General features: G+C 39.3%; 1 long non-coding RNA gene across 2 annotated transcripts in view; it reads right to left on the bottom strand.

Moving 5' to 3' along the window:
* LOC116626508 overlaps positions 1–19,391 on the bottom strand; it is a 70,259-nt gene that overhangs the window by 6,667 nt on the left and 44,201 nt on the right. For both annotated transcript variants that reach the window (XR_004298290.1, XR_004298289.1), the window contains exons 2-3: positions 2,229–2,319; positions 39–97 (exon numbers count right to left, since the gene is read on the bottom strand). This is a non-coding gene — a long non-coding RNA (uncharacterized LOC116626508). The remainder of the gene's footprint in view (positions 1–38; positions 98–2,228; positions 2,320–19,391) is intronic.

Genomic DNA, 19,391 nt, shown 5'->3' with positions numbered 1-19,391 from the left:
TCCTTTAGCCTCTCTGATCAGGTCATAATTCTGCTTACCTCATGGGATCGTTGTGGGCATGGAAGAGCTGATTCACGTAAAGTACTTGGAACAAAGCCTGGGAAAGAAATATTCAATAACTGTGAACTCCTGTGTCATAGCGATTATTCTCACATCACACAATTTTAAAATAGCTCTATAATCACCCCATATAAACAGTTCTCCATTAGCAAATTCACTGGAAGTTTCCTAATAATTTCTATGATGGCTTTATTATGTAAAAAACATCCATTACTTCCAAGTGATACATCAGGACCTAATTAAGTAATCCTATATAGGGAAGTGAACAGATTTTTATTTTTAGCCACTGGTATGTAATATAACTTCTATCAATTTGAAAGAAATGTCCCTTAATTGTATTAATGCCCTTTCTTCTGCTGCCACACTTCCTTTCCAAAGGAGAAGGAGCAAGCATCCTTACCCTCAAGCTCCTGGAGGGCAGGGAGTATTTTTTGAAACTGCTGGGGCGCCTGGGTGGCTCAGTTGGTTAAGCGACTGCCTTCGGCTCAGGTCATGATCCTGGAGTCCCGGGATCGAGTCCCGCATCGGGCTCCTTGTTCAGTGGGGAGCCTGCTTCTTCCTCTGCCTTCCCCCCTCTCATGCTCTCTCTCTCTCTCCTTCTCGCTCTCAAATAAATAAAATCTTTAAAAAAAAAAAGAAACTGCTGTCTTATACACACACTCTGACGCTGGACCAACAACTGCCGACCAAACTGTACTTATCATCAGACATCTGTATGATTTCCATTCACTATCTCATCTAATAAAATAGCAACCACACTATTTTCACTGCATTGTGCTTCCTGGTATTGCTATAACTTGAGCCAGAGCTGGAAACATGAGATCTGGTAATTTGGAGAGGGTTTACCCTTCTTATGCATGCACAGTTTATAATTTTCTCAAAAAGCTGTTGCATTAAGTCAGAACTTGTTGCACCTATGCCTGTAAGAACTGGTTAATCCACAAAAAGTGGCTATTATCAGAAGCAGACTTGTATAGCATAATATGCAATTTTGTTTAGTCCGCCTGAGTCCTGGTCCTTAGTGATGAATCAAGACAATTTGCACTTTGCAGGGATTAGTCTGAGTTGGTCGTGCTACCCAATTCCAGGTAATGTCTGTTGGAGAAGCTGTGAATAAGAGTTGTTCCTCTGATTTACTTTGTCAAAGATTAAACAACTGCGTGAGGTAAGAGATCTTTTATGCCTTTGTTGTTTGAGATACTTCAATTATTTTGTGATGTTTGCCAATATGACAGCCATAATCCCAACCTTAAACCAGAGGATAATAAAGGTCAATCTGTGGAATGCCCGAGTAGAAAAAAGAAAAAATCCTAAATCCATCATATTATCGAGCTGTTGAACTGATCCTGGGACCTCCTTCCACTAATTGCTGAATACACAAAGGTTCTCATGGACTGTTGATGGAAATGTACATTGGTGCAGCCACTGTGGAAAACAACAACTATGGAGGTTCCTCAAAAGGTTAAAAACAGAACTGCATTATGATCCAGCAATACCACTTCTAGGTATATATCTGAAAGAAACGAAATCACTATCTCAAAGAGATATCTGTACTCCCACGTTCATTGCAGCATTACTCATAATAGGCAAGACAAACAACTTAAGTGTCCATCAACAGATGAATGGATAAAGAATGGATATATACACACACCAATATTATTCAGCTATGAGAAAGAAGGAGATTCTGCATTTTGCAACATGGATGGACTTTGAGGGTCTTATACTAAATGGAGTAAGTCAGAGAAAGGCAATGACTATGTTCTCATTTATATATATATTCTGAAAAAGGCAAACTCAGAACGTAGGACGGCCGTTGCCTGGGGCTGGAGGGTAGGGGAAATGGGGAGATGCTGGTCAAGGGTACAAACTTCCAGTTACAAGAGAAATAAATTCTGGGGCTCAAATGTCCAACATACTGACTATAGTTAACAACTTTCAAGTACATTATACAGTATAGTTAAGAGTAGATTTTATCACCACACACAGAAAAAAGGTAATTATTTGAGGTCTTGGAAGTGTTAACTAACACTGTTGCAATCCTCTCACAATACATACGTGTATTAAAGCATCACCTTGTACACCCTAAACTTACGCAATGTTACAGGTCAATTATACTTCAATAAAGCTGAAAATGTTCTGATGGTTTAAGTCACTGTTAGGCTGTTTACCTGGAAAGCAGCATCCATGAGTAACTCAGGCCTCTCTCACTCTTCCTTTCACTTACCAAAGGCGGTCTTTCTGCTCAGCTGTCAACAAGCCCTGGAGTGAGACACAGTGATTGAACTTGAAAACACTCTGGAACCATAAAAATCATATAATCATCTCAATAGATACAGAAAAGCACTTGATACAATTCAACATCCATTCATGTTAAAAACTCCCAAGAAGTGGGTTTAGAGGGAGCATACCTCAAAATGATAAAAGCCATATATGAAAAACCTACAACTAATGTCATAGTCAATGGTGAAAAACTAAGCACCTTTCCCCTGAGGTCAGGAGCAAAACAAGGATGTCCACTCTCACCACTTTTATTCAACTTAGTACTGGAAGTCCTAGCTTCCAGTAAAAACAAAAGGCATCCAAATTGGTAAGGAAGAAGTAAAACTCTATTTGCAGATGACGTGATACTATACATAGAAAACCCTAAACTCTCCACAAAAAAACTATTAGAAATAATAAATGAATTCAAAAAAGATGCAGGACACAAAATTAATACACGGAAATCGCTTGTATTTCTAAACAGTAGTAACAAACTAGCAGAAAGAGATATTAAGACAACAATTCCATTTACAATTACACCAAAAAGAATAAAACACCTACGTATAAACCTAAACAAGGAGTGAAAGACCTGTACCTGGAAAACTATAAAACATTGATGAAAGAAACTGAAGATGACACAAATGAAAAGAACTAATATTGTTAAAATGTCCACACTACCCAAAGCAATCTACAGATTCAATGCAATCCCTATCGAAATACCAACAGCATTTTTTACAGAACTAGAAACAAATCATTTTATAGAACAAACTAGAGAGCCCAGAAATACACGCACACTTATATGGTTCACTAATCTACAACAAAACAGGCATGAATATACAATGGGAAGAAAAGTCTCTTCAATATATGGTGTTGGGAAAACTGGACAGCTACATGCGAAAGAATGAAACTGAACCACTTTCTTATACATAAAAATAAACTCAAAATGAATTAAAGACCTAAATGTGAGATATGAAACCATAAAACTAAAAGAAAACATAGGCAGTAATTTCTTTGACATCAGTTTTAACATTTTTCTAGATAGGTCTCTTCAGGCAAGGGAAACGAAAGTAAAAATAAATTATTGGGACTATACCAAAATAAAAAGCTTTTGCACAGCAAAGAAAACCATCAACAAAACAAGAAGGCAACCTACTAAATGGGAGAAGATATTTGCACATGATATATCTGATAAGGGGTTAATATCCAAAATAATATAAATAACTTATACAACTAAACACCAAAAACCCCACAAGTAATCCAATTAAAAATGGGCAGAGGACCTACATATAAGTTTTTCCAAAGAAGACATACAGATGGCCAACAGACACATGACAAGATGCTCAACATCACTAATTATTAGAGAAATACCAATCAAAACCACAATGAGATATCACCTTACATCTGTAAGAATGGCCAGAATCAAAAAGACAAGAAATAACAAGTGTTGGCAAGGATATGGGGAAAAAATCCTTACACACTGTTGGTGGAAATGTAAATTGGTGCAGCTGTGGTGGAAAACAGTATGGAGGCTCCTCAAAATATTAAAAATAGAAAAGCCATATGGTCCAGTAATTCCACTACTGGGTATTTACCCAATGAAAATGAAAACAGATCAGCTATTTCCTTTAAAAATGAAATCCAGGGGCACCTGGGTGGCTCAGTCGGTTAAGCTTCTGCCTTCAGCTCAGGTCATGATCCTGGGTCCTGGGATCGAGCCCCACATTGGGGTCCCTGCTCAGTGGGGAGTCTGCTTCTCCCTCTCCCCCTGCTTGTGCTGTCTCTGTCTTTCTCAAATAAATAAATAAAATCTTTAAAAAAAAATAACCAGGGCTATAGAACAATATAATTACTGTAAATGTTAAAGAGAAGCTATTATAGCATAAGTAAAAGTACTGGCAACAGTACTTGGTAGATGCAAACAAAAAGAAACAAAACAAACAAAAAGAAAACAAAGGAGGCAATAATAATAATAATAAGAAGAAGAATATCAAAACTGAATTCAATGTTTATTAATTGGGTCGATTAATCCTCCTGTAGTAATCAGTAGTATAAGCCACAAAAGGAAGAGCACAGACAGAAGACATAAAGCAAAACCTCTCATGAGAAACATAATCAACAAAACCACATTATTTGGTTATTTTTAAAACACTTCTCTTAGACTGAAGAAAAATGGTTGCAGAAGGTCCACATGTCTTAATTTCTCTGGCTGATCTCATAGCCATGGAAAGAATGTTTTATCCTGCAAATTGACGTTACACCTTCTATTGGAGAGCCCCACTGAGCATTTATGAAACACAGTCCCCAAGTAGGCCACAAGGAAAGCCTCATTAAATTCCAAAATATTGAAATATTTCAAATTACATTGTATCACCACAGTCCAACAGAACTGAAACTGAATGACAAATAGAAACCAAAGGGGGGGAAAAATACCACCTAGAAAAATTTTGTGAAAAATTTGTAAGTATTCTGATCACTGAGGAAATGAAAATGAAACTGCAGATTGTTCGGAAAACAGTGAAGCTCTTGATCTATGAAACAGGACTGAAACTGAGCTTGGGAACATTTGTTGCCTTAAAAGCTTTTCTGAGGAAAAAAAAATAAAAATAAATATTGGCTCAAGCAACTTGGGAAATGAGGACATGAGTGCTATTTTGGCTAGGTTATAATATACACTGAATTTTCCAGGAATGCACTACCATGTAAATCAAAAGAAGATTGTATTTCATTTTTTTCAGAACGTAGTATGAGTTTTTCACCATTGTGGACCCTCGTGTCACTAACGGATCAATAGTGCTCGTGGCACCTGTGCCTCACGTGAGTGCACACGCCTTGCCGTGGCACGTGCACTGACTGCATTTGACTCCTGCTATCTTTTTTTAAAAAGTTTATTTACTTATTTGAGAGAGAGAGTCCCGGGGAGGGGGGGGTTTGGCTAGGGGCAGAGGGAGAGGGAGAGAAAGGCTCTAAGCAGACTCCATGTGGAGCCCTACCAACACAGGGCTCCGTCTCACGATCCTAAGAGCATGACTTGCGATCACAACCTGAGCCAAAACCAAGAGCTGGACGCTCAACCGAATGCAGCACCCAGGCGCCCCTGACTACTGTTATCTTTAGAGAAGAGCTGCCTGAGCGTGTACATGTCAAAGTGTATATTCTGGGCTCAACTGCTTCCCTTTGATTTCTCCTTTACATTACAATGGGGTTTCTTCTTAATTCTGCAGATTCCATGATCTATGGATTTCATGTCAGGATAGCAAAAGAGACAACACACAATTTCTCTTATAGAAAGGGACCACCAAGTATGATACGGTTGATTACTGGATGCATTGGCCATTCAAATCCCACCTACTGTGTACTCTTTTAATTTCAATGCTCATCCTGATTTAATATTACATTTTGATATGATTTGTATATAATTGAGCATAAGCTAGTATCCCTGCAGATACTACTGCTATAAATAGGCTGAAGAAGAAAATATCTTTAAAGTCAGAAATATTTTCAAAACATATCTAAGAGGACTAAATAAAAAGACAAACTAAATTACTGCAGACCTAAATATTAAATTTAAAAATCAGCTAATAGATTCCCCTAGAACATAACTTTAAATAAAGGATAGGGATGCAAATCGAGAAAAAATATTGAGATGTGGAAAACAGATCCAAGAGAGCCAATATCTACCTACCTAGTAGGATCTCCCATCTTCCCTAAATTAAAGATAGGTCCTCAGATTTTAAGATCCAGATATTTCTTTTGAAAATTTGTAAACCTCAGCAATAGAGAAAGAATCCCATGATGAGAGAGACAGAGAGAGATGGAGAGAAGAAGAAAAAGGAGGAGGAAGAGGAAGGGGAGGAGGAGGAGGAGGAGGAGGGTGAGAGGGAAGGAGGGAAAAGGAATCTGCTGGCATCAAGCATCTCATGTGCAAAGGACAAAGGACACATTATGTACTGTGGGAAGAATGGGTATGAGCCTAGAATTCTACAACCAGCCACTGCTCACACCAGACTGTCATTCAAGAGTGACAGTAAAATGAACTTATTTAGACATACAAGAACTTAGACATATTTACCACCCCTATATTCTTCCTGGAAGAAAAATTCAAAGATGCACTCTAGCAATGAAAATGAATTGATGATAGAGGAAGGAATGAATAAAACCAATAGTGATAAGTAAAAGAATCAGCACGATTTACAGACAGTACTAAAGATTTGGGTTCAAATCACTCCTACACTACTTCTTACCTGGGTTACCTCATTCAATTTACTCATCCTTCCCAGGCCTGCATTTCTTTATCTACCAAATGAAAGTAATAATAATAGGATGGATCCAGTAGAGTTTGTGGAGATGCTCTACATAAAGCCCTTAGTATAGTGTTCACATCTGGTAATTGTTCAATAAATATTAGCTATTATGGGTTTCAAATTGCTCAAACATTTTTGGAGGGCAATTTTGCAGTCCCATCACAATTTAAAATACAAGTGCCCTTAGACCAGTTTCATTTGCATGCTCCTATTTATACTGGAATGTTAACTGCAGTTGAATTTGTTATAGAAAAAATTATATTTAACCTACCATCAGTAAGAGAATGATAAACAATGGTATAATAGAGTTTTGATTATTATGCCACTATTGAAAAATATGAGGGTTTTTGTATTATTTTATTATACTGTACATATTAACTTGAAGGGTGCTACATTCTTGTGTATGAAGGCATATATAAAATGATTCGGAAAGGTCCAAACCGACTAGTACTGGTGGTGCACCTGGGGACGTGCAGGTCCCAAAGATTCTCGCTTTCTAGTGCACCCTGACCTGTATTATTCAAATTGTTTTATTGTTTAGCACATTCTACCTTTATAGTTCAAGTTTTAAAAAGTGAATAAATGCCTCACAAATATAACACTCAACTTTGGTTACAATATGTCCTAGGAGTGCTTTATTTTGTAAAAAGTGTACCTGGATCTAGTGTAGGAGGTAAGACAGATTTCACCTGTATGCCCTTGCTGGAAATGCGTGACGTTTACCTGCACCCTATTTTGGAATCCTGATCAATAGTGAATGTCACTGTTTGCACGTGTTCTCCCAGTCCCTCTCCTTTATGCCTCGTATGGTGCCACAAAGGGAGCGCTGCTTAGGTTTACATCTTTTTCTACCCTTCTTTTCTCCAGGCTTTCCCGGACCACCTCACTCACCCCTATGGTTACATCTACAGGAAAGTAAGACGAGCGCTAACATTCGCTGGGCACATATTTTGTTCTAAGAACTTTTAACAAGCTTCCGCATTTACTGCTCACACCAGTCTAAATGAAAGCGGTATCCTTGTTTTACAAATAAGAAAAGAGAGATGCACAGAGTCTAAGAAACTTGCCCCAAGTCATGCAGCCAGTGTATGTGATATGGCATCTAAGCTCCATGGTGCCTGGTTCCAAAACCATGTTTTACTATCCTTTAAACCATTTGTCTTCTATACGTTTAATCACACTGACTGTGATTTTTTTGTTTGTATATTACAGGCATGACACATTTTCACTCTCTGCCTCGGTTTCCTCCTCTGTGAAGTGTGGATAATAATAATGCCCACCTCGTTAGGACTGTTATGAGGATCAACCCTGAGTTAGTATTTCTGATAACGCTCAGAATTGTACTTGGCATGTGGTGAGTGCTACATAGAAATTTGGTGGTGAATTTGGTGGTGGTTGTTTTCCCCTTGAATTCTAAACCCTCATTTCCAGGTGAATCAGATTTCCTTGATTAACCCTCATATGTAAAAGTGGTCACCAGCACCTGTCAGTTCTATCTCAGAGACATCTCTCCTTAACCCACTGCAAAGTACTGTAGCATCCTTTCCTGGACCTATTCCAATCCCCCCCAACTGGCCCTTCTTCTTCAGTCTGGCCCTGCTGTGACTCATCCTCAATATTCCCTGCTTGAGTGATTTTTCTAAAACATAAATTTGATTAGGATACTCTCTTGCTTAAATCCTGGTGATGTCTTACAACTCAATAATTTTAAAAATGGGCAAAAAATGTGAACACTTCACAAAAGAAAATATATAAATGGCCAACAAGCACATAAAAGATGCTCAACATCACTCATCAACAGGGAAATGCAAATTGAAACCACAGTTTCTATACAACCATTAGGTTGACTAAAATTAAAAAGACTGACTATGCCACATTATGGCAAGGACATGGAACAGCTGGAAATCTCATACATTGCTGAAGGGACGAAAACATGGTAAGCCGCTTTGGAAAACGATTCTGCAGTTTCTTAAGTTAAACATACTTTTATCATATAGTCATTCTACTTCTAGATATTCACCAAAGGGAAACAAAAGCATATATTCACATAAAGACTTATCCACAAATGTCCACCTCAGTATTATTTGTTATAGCCCCAAATTGGAAACCCAAATGTCCATCAACAGGCAAAAGGATAAATACATTCTAATATACCCATAGAAGGGAACAGAACTCCAGAACAGAAAAGAGTAAACTAATGAAACATGTAACAATATGGAAGAATCTTAAAACCATTATGCTGAATGAACAAAGCTAGACGGGAAAAGAGAACATCGCGTATGGTTCCATTTATAGAAATTTCAAGTAACTTATAATGATAGCATTCAGTGATTCCAGAGTATGGAGATGGAAAGGAAGAGAGGTATTATAAAAGGTATAAGGAAACTCTTGGGGTTAATAGATATGTTCATTATTTTTAATTTTGGTAATAATTTCACAGGTATATACATTTGTCAAAGCTGATCAAATTACACTTTAAATATTAATTTTATCTCAATAAAGTTGTATAAAAAATGAGACAATTTTTGAAAGAATAAAACCACACACACACACAGAGACCTAGTTGCCAGGCATCTATAACACAACACAACACAATCCAATCCTGGTATAAAATGTCTTTTATGATCCGTCCACTGGCTGGATTTTGACCTTCATTTCCATCCATGGAGCTCTCTGGCACCTCACATATATCTCTAAAATATTGGTTAGATTCATTGTATTTATCTGCCCTTAAGTTTGTCTGCCCCTGCATTCCAGTCTCGGTAGGATGAAGGCAGAAAAGGTTCGGTTATAATGGGCTCCTCTCTCCCGCCTGCAATGCTTGGCATCTCAATAATTTGTGGGAAAGTGGGAGAAACAATGACAATTTATTTAGCTGGACAATGGAAGTCCATTTGGTAGTCTCTGGAAGTGCTATCCCGTGTAGTTGATATTTTAGACTTATGGATATGTTCTTGAGGACAAAGGAAAATTAGCCCTATAACTCTCCACACTGAGATCTTCAGGTGGCAGAAATATGCAAAGCCATTATCCAGCAGACTGCCATTTCCTGCCATGAGGTAGTAATACCAACTGTAATGAAAACTTGGGGCCAGGTTCTCTCAAGAATTAGAGAATAAAAATCTGGTCCCTCATTTTTGGTCACATTTTATAACCCATCATGAGTTAGAGAATATTCTTTAGAACTTTCAGATAGCTGAGATGAACAAATATTTTTATAAAGTATACTTCTTTCATCCCCATAGTCCCTAAAGATCAGTTCCTTTTTATAACTTATTTCTGTTTCATCAATAGATGAAAATTCCTAAATAAGAAAATACTATGGGGGCTCAACCCTTATAAGGCTGGCAGGAGACATACTTACACACAAAATATTACTTAGTTGAGATTTTTTTTCTCTTAAACTCTTTACCTCATGTATCTAAATTTGAACTCACCTTCCCGCCAAAACTCCTCTACCTTCTGTATTCTCAGCTGTAGTTAATGGCTCCACAGTCCCTCAAATGGGCCCAGCTAGACTCTCCCTGTGTACCCTCACCTCTCCCTATTCTTCACTGTTGTAGGCAGAATTCTGAGATGACCCTCGGAATCCCCACCCTTTGGTGTACATACACCTTCTCCTGGTTGTTCAAACACCAATTTTGGTGCTGCTGTCAAGGATCTGACACTAAGGAGAGTCTCTGTTCCTGGCTTTGAAGATGGAGGGGAACCGCATGTCAATGAATGCAAGTGGCTTCTAGGAGCCGAAAGTAACCCCTGGCTGACAGCAAAAAAGTGAGGATTGCAATTGCAGTCCTACAGTTGCAAGGGACTAAATGTGGCCCACAACCACATGAATTTGGAAATGGACCCTGAGCTCCAGAAGAGATGAGCCAGTAAGCCCTGTTGATACCCTGACTTTGGCCTTCTGAGCCCTGAGCAGAGAACTCAGCCATACCACACCTGGGCTTCCGACCGTACAGACCTGGGAACCAAAAATAGCCATTGTTATAAACTGCTGAAGTCCGCAGTGCCACAATTCCTGTGGTAGAGGGTTACACAGGAAGAGAAAATAGGATGTTCACCCCTTACATACATTCTGCCACTGAATCCTAGCTTCATCCTAACATCTCTCTCCCTTAATATAAGGTCTGTCCTCCTTCTTAATAAATTTTTAACTGTACAATAGAGTATCATTCTCTATAGACACAATGTTGTACAACACATCTCTAAACTTATTTATCCTATAAAACTGGAATTTAAAAAATTTTAATTCCAGAAAAGTGTTCTATTAGTTTCAGGTGTACAATATAGCGATTCAACACTTCCATACATTACTCAGTACTCATCACAGTAAGTGTCCTCTTTAATCGCCATCACTTATTTCTCCCATCCCCCCCCCCGCCCCACTTCCCCTCTGGAAACCATCAGTTTGTTCTCTATAGTTAAGAATCTGTTTGTATCTTTCTGTTCTTTGTTTTGTTTCTTAAATTCCACATATGAGTGAAATCATTTGGTTTTTGTCTTTCTCTGGCTGACTTATTTCACTTACCAATATGTTTTTTAGCACCATCCATGTTTTTGCAAATGGCAAGATTTCATTCCTTTTTATAACTGAGTAATATTCCATTGTATATACATCTTCCTCATCCATTCATCTATCAATGGACACTTGGGCTGCTTCCATAATTTGGCTATTATAAATAATGCTGCAATAAACATAGGGGTGCATATATCTTTTCAAATTAGTTTTCCTATTCTTTGGGTAAATAGCCAGTAGTAGGATTCCCGCCAAAACTTATATCTATTTGTAATGTTTTGAGGAACCTCTATCCTGTTTCCCACAGTGGCTGCACCAGTTTGCATTCCCACCAACAGTGCAAGAGGGTTCCTTTTTCTCTGCATCCTCCCCAACACTTGTTTCTTGTGTTTTTGATTTTAACCATTCTGACAGGTGTGAGGTGATAACTCATTGCAGTTTTGATTTGCATTTCCCTGATGATGAGTGATGCTAAGCATCTTCTCATGTGTCTGCCATCTGGATGTCTTCTTCTTTGGAGAAATGTCTATTCATGTCTTCTGCCCACTTTTTAATTGGATTATTTGGTTTTTAAGTTGTAGGAGTTATATATATATATATATACACACACAAACATACATACATAACTAACCCTTTATTGACTATGTCATTTGCAAATATCTTCTCCCATTCAGTAGGTTGTCTTTTAGTTTTGCTGATTGTTTCCTTCACTGTGCAGAAGCTTATTTTTATGTAGTCCCTATAGTTTATTCTTGCTTTTGTTTCCCTTGCCTCAGGAAACATCTAGAAAAATGTTGCTATAGCTGATGTCAGAAATTATTGCCTGTGCTCTCTTCTAGGGTTTTTATGGTTTCAGGTCACAGATTTAGGTCTTCAATGCATTTTGATTTTGTTTTGTGTATGGTGAAAGAAAGTGGTCCAGTTTCATTCTTTTGCATGTTGCTGTCCAGTTTTCCCAACACCATTTGTTGAAGAAACTTTTTGCCATTGCAGATTCTTTCCTGCTTTGTCGAAGATTAACTGACCATATAATTGTGGGTTTATTTCTGGGATCGCTACTCTGTTCTATTGATCTATGTGTCTATTTTTGTGCCAGTACCATACTGATTTTTGGGGGGGGGACAGAGGGAGAGTGTTCTTTTAATAATTGGAATCCTGCTGTATATATTCTATTTTAATGTGCTTGTCAGAGAGGTTCCTGGCCTAGCACACTCTTTTCATCCATTACATATTCCATAGAATTGGTGTCACCATTTGGGTTGCTTCATTCTGCCATTATAATTATGCCCACTGTTGTGCACAAATTTGAGTACAGGGGCTGTAATTTGAGGGGGAGAGTATCAATTTGAGTCCCTGTTGATCTGAGGTGAAGGTGTGTTGACTTGGCATTGAGCAGGCACCAGGCAGTGCACACTGACTAGGGCAGGAGGGCGGCTGGACTGTGGATTTGGGATAGGCTGATGGCACTGTGTGTGATGGGGTAGTGGCTGGTTTTACTCCTGGTTTAGTGGTCACGAATTCCTTTAACTTTTGTTTGTCTGGGAAACTCTATCCCACCTTCTGTTCTGAATGATAGCTTTGTTTGATAGAATATTCTTGGCTGCAGATTTTTTTCCTTTCAGCACTTTGAATATATCCTGTGCCACTCCCCTCTGGCCTGTAAAGTTTCTGCTGAAAAAATCCACTTAGCCTTATGGGGTTTCCTTTGTATGTAACTGCTTTCCTTTTCTCTTGTTGCTTTTAAAATTCTCTCTTTATCACTCCTTTTTGCCATTTTATTTTCTGTGTGTCTTGGTGTAGACCTCTTTGGGTTGATTTTTTGGGGGGTTTTCTGTGCCTTCTGGATCTAGATTTCCATTTCTTTCCCCAGATTTGGGAAGTTTTCAATATTATTTCTTCAAATAAATTTTCTGCCCCCTTTTCTCTCTCTTCTCCTTCTGGGACCCCTATAATGTGATTGTTATTATGCTTGATGGTGTCACTGAGTTCCCTAGGTCTATTCTCATTTTGCATAATTTTTTTTCTCTCACCTGCTCAGCTTGATTACTTTCCATTACACCACCCTCCAGGTCACTGATCATCATTCTGCTTCCTCTTGTTTACTATTTATTCCAGGTACACTATTCTTTTTTTTTTTTTTCAAGATTTTTTCTTTTTAAGATTTTATTTATTTGAGAGAGAGAGAGAGAATGAGAGACAGAGAGCATGAGAGGGAGGAGGGTCAGAGGGAGAAGCAGACTCCCCGCCGAGCAGGGAGCCCGATGCAGGACTCGATCCTGGGACTCCAGGATCATGACCTGAACCAAAGGCAGTCACTTAACCAACTGAGCCACGCAGGCACCCCAGGTACTCTATTCGTAATTTCATTTATTGAGTTCATCATCTCTGATTGGTTCTTTTTTATGTTTTCTATCACTTTGTTGATGGTTTCACTGAGGTTCTCCATTCTTTTCTCAAGTCTAGTGAGTATCTTTATAACAATTACTTTAAATTCTCTATGAGGCATATTACTTATCTCCATTTGCTTGGGACTCTTGCTATGATTTTGTTCTTTCATTTAGGACATATTCCTCTGTTCCTCATTGCGCCTATTGCTGTGTCTGTTTCTATGTGTTAGGAAAGTCAGCTACGTCTCCTGTTTTTGAAAGTAGTGGCTTTATAAAGAATAGGTCCTGTAGTACTCTGTGGTGCAATGTCCCCTTTTCACCAGAAAATGGTGCTTTGGGGGTGTCCTACTGTTGTGACTGAGCTGTATTTGCCTTCAGTCCAGTTGTCTGAAATGGCTCTCTTTGCCTGTTGTGGGCAGGGTCTGGTCCCTGTGTTAGTGGGCCAATCTGGGGCCACCTTGGGCTTGAGTTGAGTCAGACCAGGCATTTTCCAGAGATGAAGTAGCACCAAACTGCAGGGCACTTTCCCTATGCTGCCCCCTGAGAAGCTTTTATTGGTGGGCAGGGCCTACAGTCAGACCAGTTGTCTGCCACCAGCCCGCTGCTAGGGCCACAGTCAGACTTGTGCGTGTCGTTTTCTTTCCCTCTCCCTGGGGCAGGACTCACTTTGGAGTGGTACTAGCCCCTGTCTGGGCTGCTTGCACTCTGCCACACTTGTGGTACTGCTTTGAAGGGATCTGACCAAGAGCATTTGTGGGTGGGTGGGAAGGTCCACAATCTGCACAGGGGCTGGAGGGGTAGGGTTAGCAAGGTCTGTGGGCTGGTGGTCCCTGAGGGAGGGGCCCTGCAGCACCAGAACTGAAGCAGGACAGTCTAGAAGGGTGGATCCATGGAAGCACCCCTCGGAGGGGTGGGGGGGGGGGCAAGCAGCGATGCAAGCAAGTTAGGTGGCAAGTCTTGACACTGGTTCCCACAAGTAGCCAGGTATCTAGGCCAGTGGGCAAGGGAGGGAAATGGCACCTGCCTGCTTCTTTGTTCCTAGAGTCTGTCCCTCCTGGACACACTCCAAGATTAGTAAACAACTCTCTCTCCCTTATGCCCCAGGCATTTTCAAACTGCTGGTTCTATCCTGTATCTCTGCAGGTGATTTGTTCTTCTGTCTCTTTGAGAGAAAGGACTCAACTTCCTCTCACCTGCCCAGCTCTCTGAGAGCCAAGCTGCTGATTTTTAAAATTCCAGTTTTTAAGTCCTGCTGGTTTTAAGAACTGATGAAATTCAAAATTTGGCCCCTTTGGTTTTCAAAGCCAAATGTTATGGGGATTTGTCGTCCCTGTGTGGGCTCCCCTGGTGTGAGGGTCTCCTTCTCTCACTTCTCCAGGCCCTGGCTGGCTCCCTCCTTCCTGAGGAAGGCCCTGTGAGTCCATTTAGCACCAAACTCTGTCTCCATCCTTCCTACCTTCTTTGATGTGCCTCTTGTCTATGTTTAGCTGGGGGGTCTGTTTTGCCAGTCATGACCATTCAGGTCATCTTCTGGGTTATTTATGCTAATGTATTATGTAGGTGTACCCAGGAGACAGGTGAGCCCAGGGTCCTCCTACTCCACCAACTTCCCAGCAGTCTCTGTGCTAGTACCATATTGTTTTGATTACTACAGCTTTGTAGTATATTTTGAAATCTGAGATTGTGATACCTTCAGTTTCGTTCTTTTTCAAGATTGCTTTGGCTATTCGGGGGGCTTTTGTGGTTCCAAACAAATTTTAGGATTACTTGTTCTAGTTCTGTGAAAAATGTTGTTGGTATTTTGATAAGGATTGCATTAAATCTGTAATTGTTTTGGGTAGTATGGACATTTTAGCAATATTCATTCTTCCCATGAACATGGAATATCTTTCCATTTATTTGTGTCATCTTCAATTTCTTTCATCAATGTCTTATAGTTTTCAGAGTACACACAGAGTACAGTACAGTTTTCACCTCCTTGTTTAAATTTATTCCTAGGTATTTTTATTGTTTTTGGTGCAATTGTAAATGGGATTGTTTTCTTAATTTCTCCTTCTGCTACTTCATTATTGTATAGAAATGCAATGGATTTCTATATATTGATTTTGTATCTTGTGACCTTACTGAATTCATTTATCAGTTCTAGTAGTTTATTGGTAGACTGCTTAGGGTTTTCTGTATATAGTATGATGTCATCTGCAAATAGTGAAGAGTTTTCCTTCTTTCTTACCAATTTGGATGCCTTTTCTTTCTTTTTCCTTGTCTGATTTGTGTGGTTAGGCTTATATTTCTTATCTGAATCCTGTGGCTAAAGTGGTGAGAGTGGACATTCTTGTCTTGTTCCTGATCCTAAGGGGAAAGCCCTCAGCTTTTCACCACTGAGTATGATGTTAGCTGTCAGTTTTTCATAGATGGCCTTTATTATGTTGAGGTATATTGTCTCTAAGCCTACTTTGTTGAGGATTTTTATCATAAATGGATGTTGCATTTTGTCAAACGCTTTTTCTGCATCTCTTGAAATGATCAAATGGTTTTATCCTTTCTCTTGTTGATATAATGTATCATTTTGATTGATTGCAAATATTGAACCACCCTTGCATCCCAGGAATAAATCCCACTTGATTGTGGTGAATGATTTTTTTTTTTTTGTTTACTATATTGTTGGATTCTGTTAGCTAGTATTTTGTTGAGGATTCTTGCATCTATGTTCATCAGAGATATTGGCCTATAGTTCTCTTTTTTTTATAGTGTCTTTATCATAAGTTTTGGTATCAGGGTGATGCTAGCCTCATGGAATGAATTTGGAAGTTCCCCTTCCTCTTCTACTTTTTGGAATAAAAACTGGAATTTCATACCCACTAATTAACAACTCCCCCATTTTCACCTCTCTCATCCCCTGGAAACCACCATTCTATTCTTTGCCTCAATGAGTTTGACTATTTTAGATGCCTCATAGAAGTGGAATTGTGCAGTATTTGTCCTTCTGTGAATGGCTTATTTCACTTAGCATAATGTCTTCAAGGTTCATCCATGTTGTCACTTATTCTAGGATTTCCATCTTTTTTTAAGGCTGAATAATATTCCTTTGTATGCATGTACCACATTTTCAAAAATTCATTATTCCATTGATGGACATTTAGGTTGTTTCCACATCTTGGCTACTGTGAATAATGCTTCAATGAGCATGGGTGTGCAGTTATCTCTTCAAGATTCTAATTTCAATTCCTTTGGATAAATATCCAGAAGTAGAATTGCTAAATCCTATAGTAGTTCTATTTTCAATTTTATGAGGAACCTCCACATTCTTTTCCACAACAACTGCACCATTTTGCATCCTCACCAACAATGTAAAGGGTTCCAATTTCTCCACATTCTCCACATCCACAACACTTGTTGTCTCTTTTGGGTTTGTTTGTTTGGTTTCTATAACAACCATCCTAACATGTGTGAGGTGGTATCACATTGTGGTTTTGATTTGCATTTCCCTATGGCAAATGATATTAAGTGGACATGTTGAATGTAAGAAGACTATAGAACATCAATGTGATATTCAGTAGGTAGTTGGATGTATGAGTCTGAAGCCTAGATAAAGATCTGGGATGGGTATCCAGATTCCTGAATCCATGGAACATAGGTGCTAGTCAAAACATGAGAATGGATGACATCATCCATGGAGAGGATATAAGAGGAGAGGAATGATGTACTAAGACAGAATCTCAGGTTACATCAACTTTTACTAGATACACGGAGAAGCCAGATGTGTGAAGAGAATTAGAAGAGAGTGGTATCATAGAAGCCAAGAAAGTAGAAAATATCAAGAAGAAAAGAATGACCAATGATGTCAAATACAGCAGAGAACACAAGAAGGGTCAGGACAATGTCCATTGGTGGTCATTGGTAATCTTAATGAAAACACTTTCAGGTAAGCGGTAAAGGGAGAAGTCAAACTGAAGTGCACTGGAAGATGAGACAATGAAAATAGTAAATCTATATTACTTACTTGCAAGGTCTCAGTGAGAATGATAGTCAAGTGGCTGGACCATACCACAAGAAAGCTTAGTGTCAAGAGAGGAATTTTTTAGAGTGAGAGACTTGGACATACTTATAGACTGATGGCAGTAAGGATGTAGAGAGGCTATAAAAGGAAAAAGGAGTGACCTACGGAGCAAAGTCCTGGGAGACGTGGGAAGATAAAGGATCAAGGACACAGTGGGTGAGGTAGCCTTCCAGAGAAGTTAGCTCCTCATCTCAGAGCGAAGAGAAAGACCATGTTGATAAGAGTGTCCAAATGACCTTAATTTTCTTCATAATTCAGGAGGCAATGTTCTCTGCTAAGAGTGAGTTCTCATCAGTTTAGTGGCTTTTAAAAATGCTTATCTTTGCTGACTGGCACAGAATATCATTTACATATTGTATCCCTTAGAATTCCTTCAGTCTTAAGTGTCAAGATACCTGGGCCAAACTGGCTTCAGTAAAAAGGTAATCCACTTTTGTATCTGGATAGCCCACGGTAGAACTGGCTTAAAGTCATACTTGATGTCTGGTCTCCAGCAACATTATCAGGACCTGGTTCTCTCTGCCTTGAGGCACAGGACTTGGGCCAGCTCACTGGGCTTTCTTCCATGTGTTGGCTTCATTCTCAGACAGGTTCTCCATTTGGGATTATAAGCCAGCTGTACAGGAAACTGACTCCAAGACAGCTGGAAGAACAGGAGTCTTCTGGGAGCTTCTGGTAAATTCCTGACATTTACTCTAATTGGACAAGCATAGGTCTTGTTTTCTGCCCTTGATCTGGGGTACGTGAGATTAGCGAAGGGAGTGGTTCCTCATTATAGTAGCATCAGAATTACCTGGAGAGCCTGTCAGAAGAGGTTTCTGGGCTCTGTGTCAGAACGTCTGATTCAGTAAGTCGGGGGGAGGGTCTGGGAATTTGCATTTCTAACATGTGCCCAGGTGAGGTTGATGCTGCCAGTCCGGGGACTGCACTGTGATCTACATACAGGCAATTGGGGTTCAGCTACCCAAGAAGAGCAAATTCTTGCTATACCCATTCTCTGCTCTCCAGCGCCTGTCTCTGATTATATATTTGGCTTGTCCTGTAAAATGAAGCTAGGGAAACATTGCTCCTTCCACATAGAATGAAAGACCTGCTTAGGCAGTTAGAAATAAGATGGTGAGAAATGCCAAAGCACAAAGCAGAGTGGCAAGGACTCAAAAGACATGACAGCACCTTTCTTCACAGTTGGAGTTTTTGAAGAATTCTTCCAGGCTGCTTGCCTTCAGTGCAATGAAAGAAAGATTTTTTTGGTTATACTCCTGATGTGTGGGTTTCTGCTCTTTAAGTCAACTGAAAAATTCTGTGTAGACAGTGAATTTTGACACTCCTACAAATGATATCCTCTATTCTTGTCATCTGATATTTCACCCAGTCCTATATTTTCATCAAGTTAAACAGTCTAAAATAAAATATACTGATTGGGAGGATGTCTTCCAAAAGCTGATTTCTTTTTTTTTTTTTTAATTTTTTATTGTTATGTTAATCCCCATACATTACATCATTAGTTTTAGATATAGTGTTCCATGATTCATTGTTTGTGCATAACACCCAGTGCTCCATGGAGAACGTGCCCTCCTCAATACCCATCACCAGGCTAACCCATCGTCCCACCCCCCTCCCCTCTAGAACCCTCAGTTTGTTTTTCAGAGTCCATCGTCTCTCATGGTTCTTCTCCCCCTCCGACTTCCCCCCCTTCATTCTTCCCCTCCTGCTACATTCTTCTTCTTCTTTTTTTCTTTCTTAACATATATTGCATTATTTGTTTCAGAGGTACAGATCTGAGATTCAACAGTCTTGCACAATTCACA

The sequence above is a fragment of the Phoca vitulina genome, unplaced genomic scaffold (genome assembly GCF_004348235.1).
Source record: "Phoca vitulina isolate PV1807 unplaced genomic scaffold, GSC_HSeal_1.0 scaffold88, whole genome shotgun sequence".
In the NCBI taxonomy this organism is placed as follows: domain Eukaryota; kingdom Metazoa; phylum Chordata; class Mammalia; order Carnivora; family Phocidae; genus Phoca; species Phoca vitulina.
This window is presented reverse-complemented; position numbering and strand designations above follow the sequence as displayed.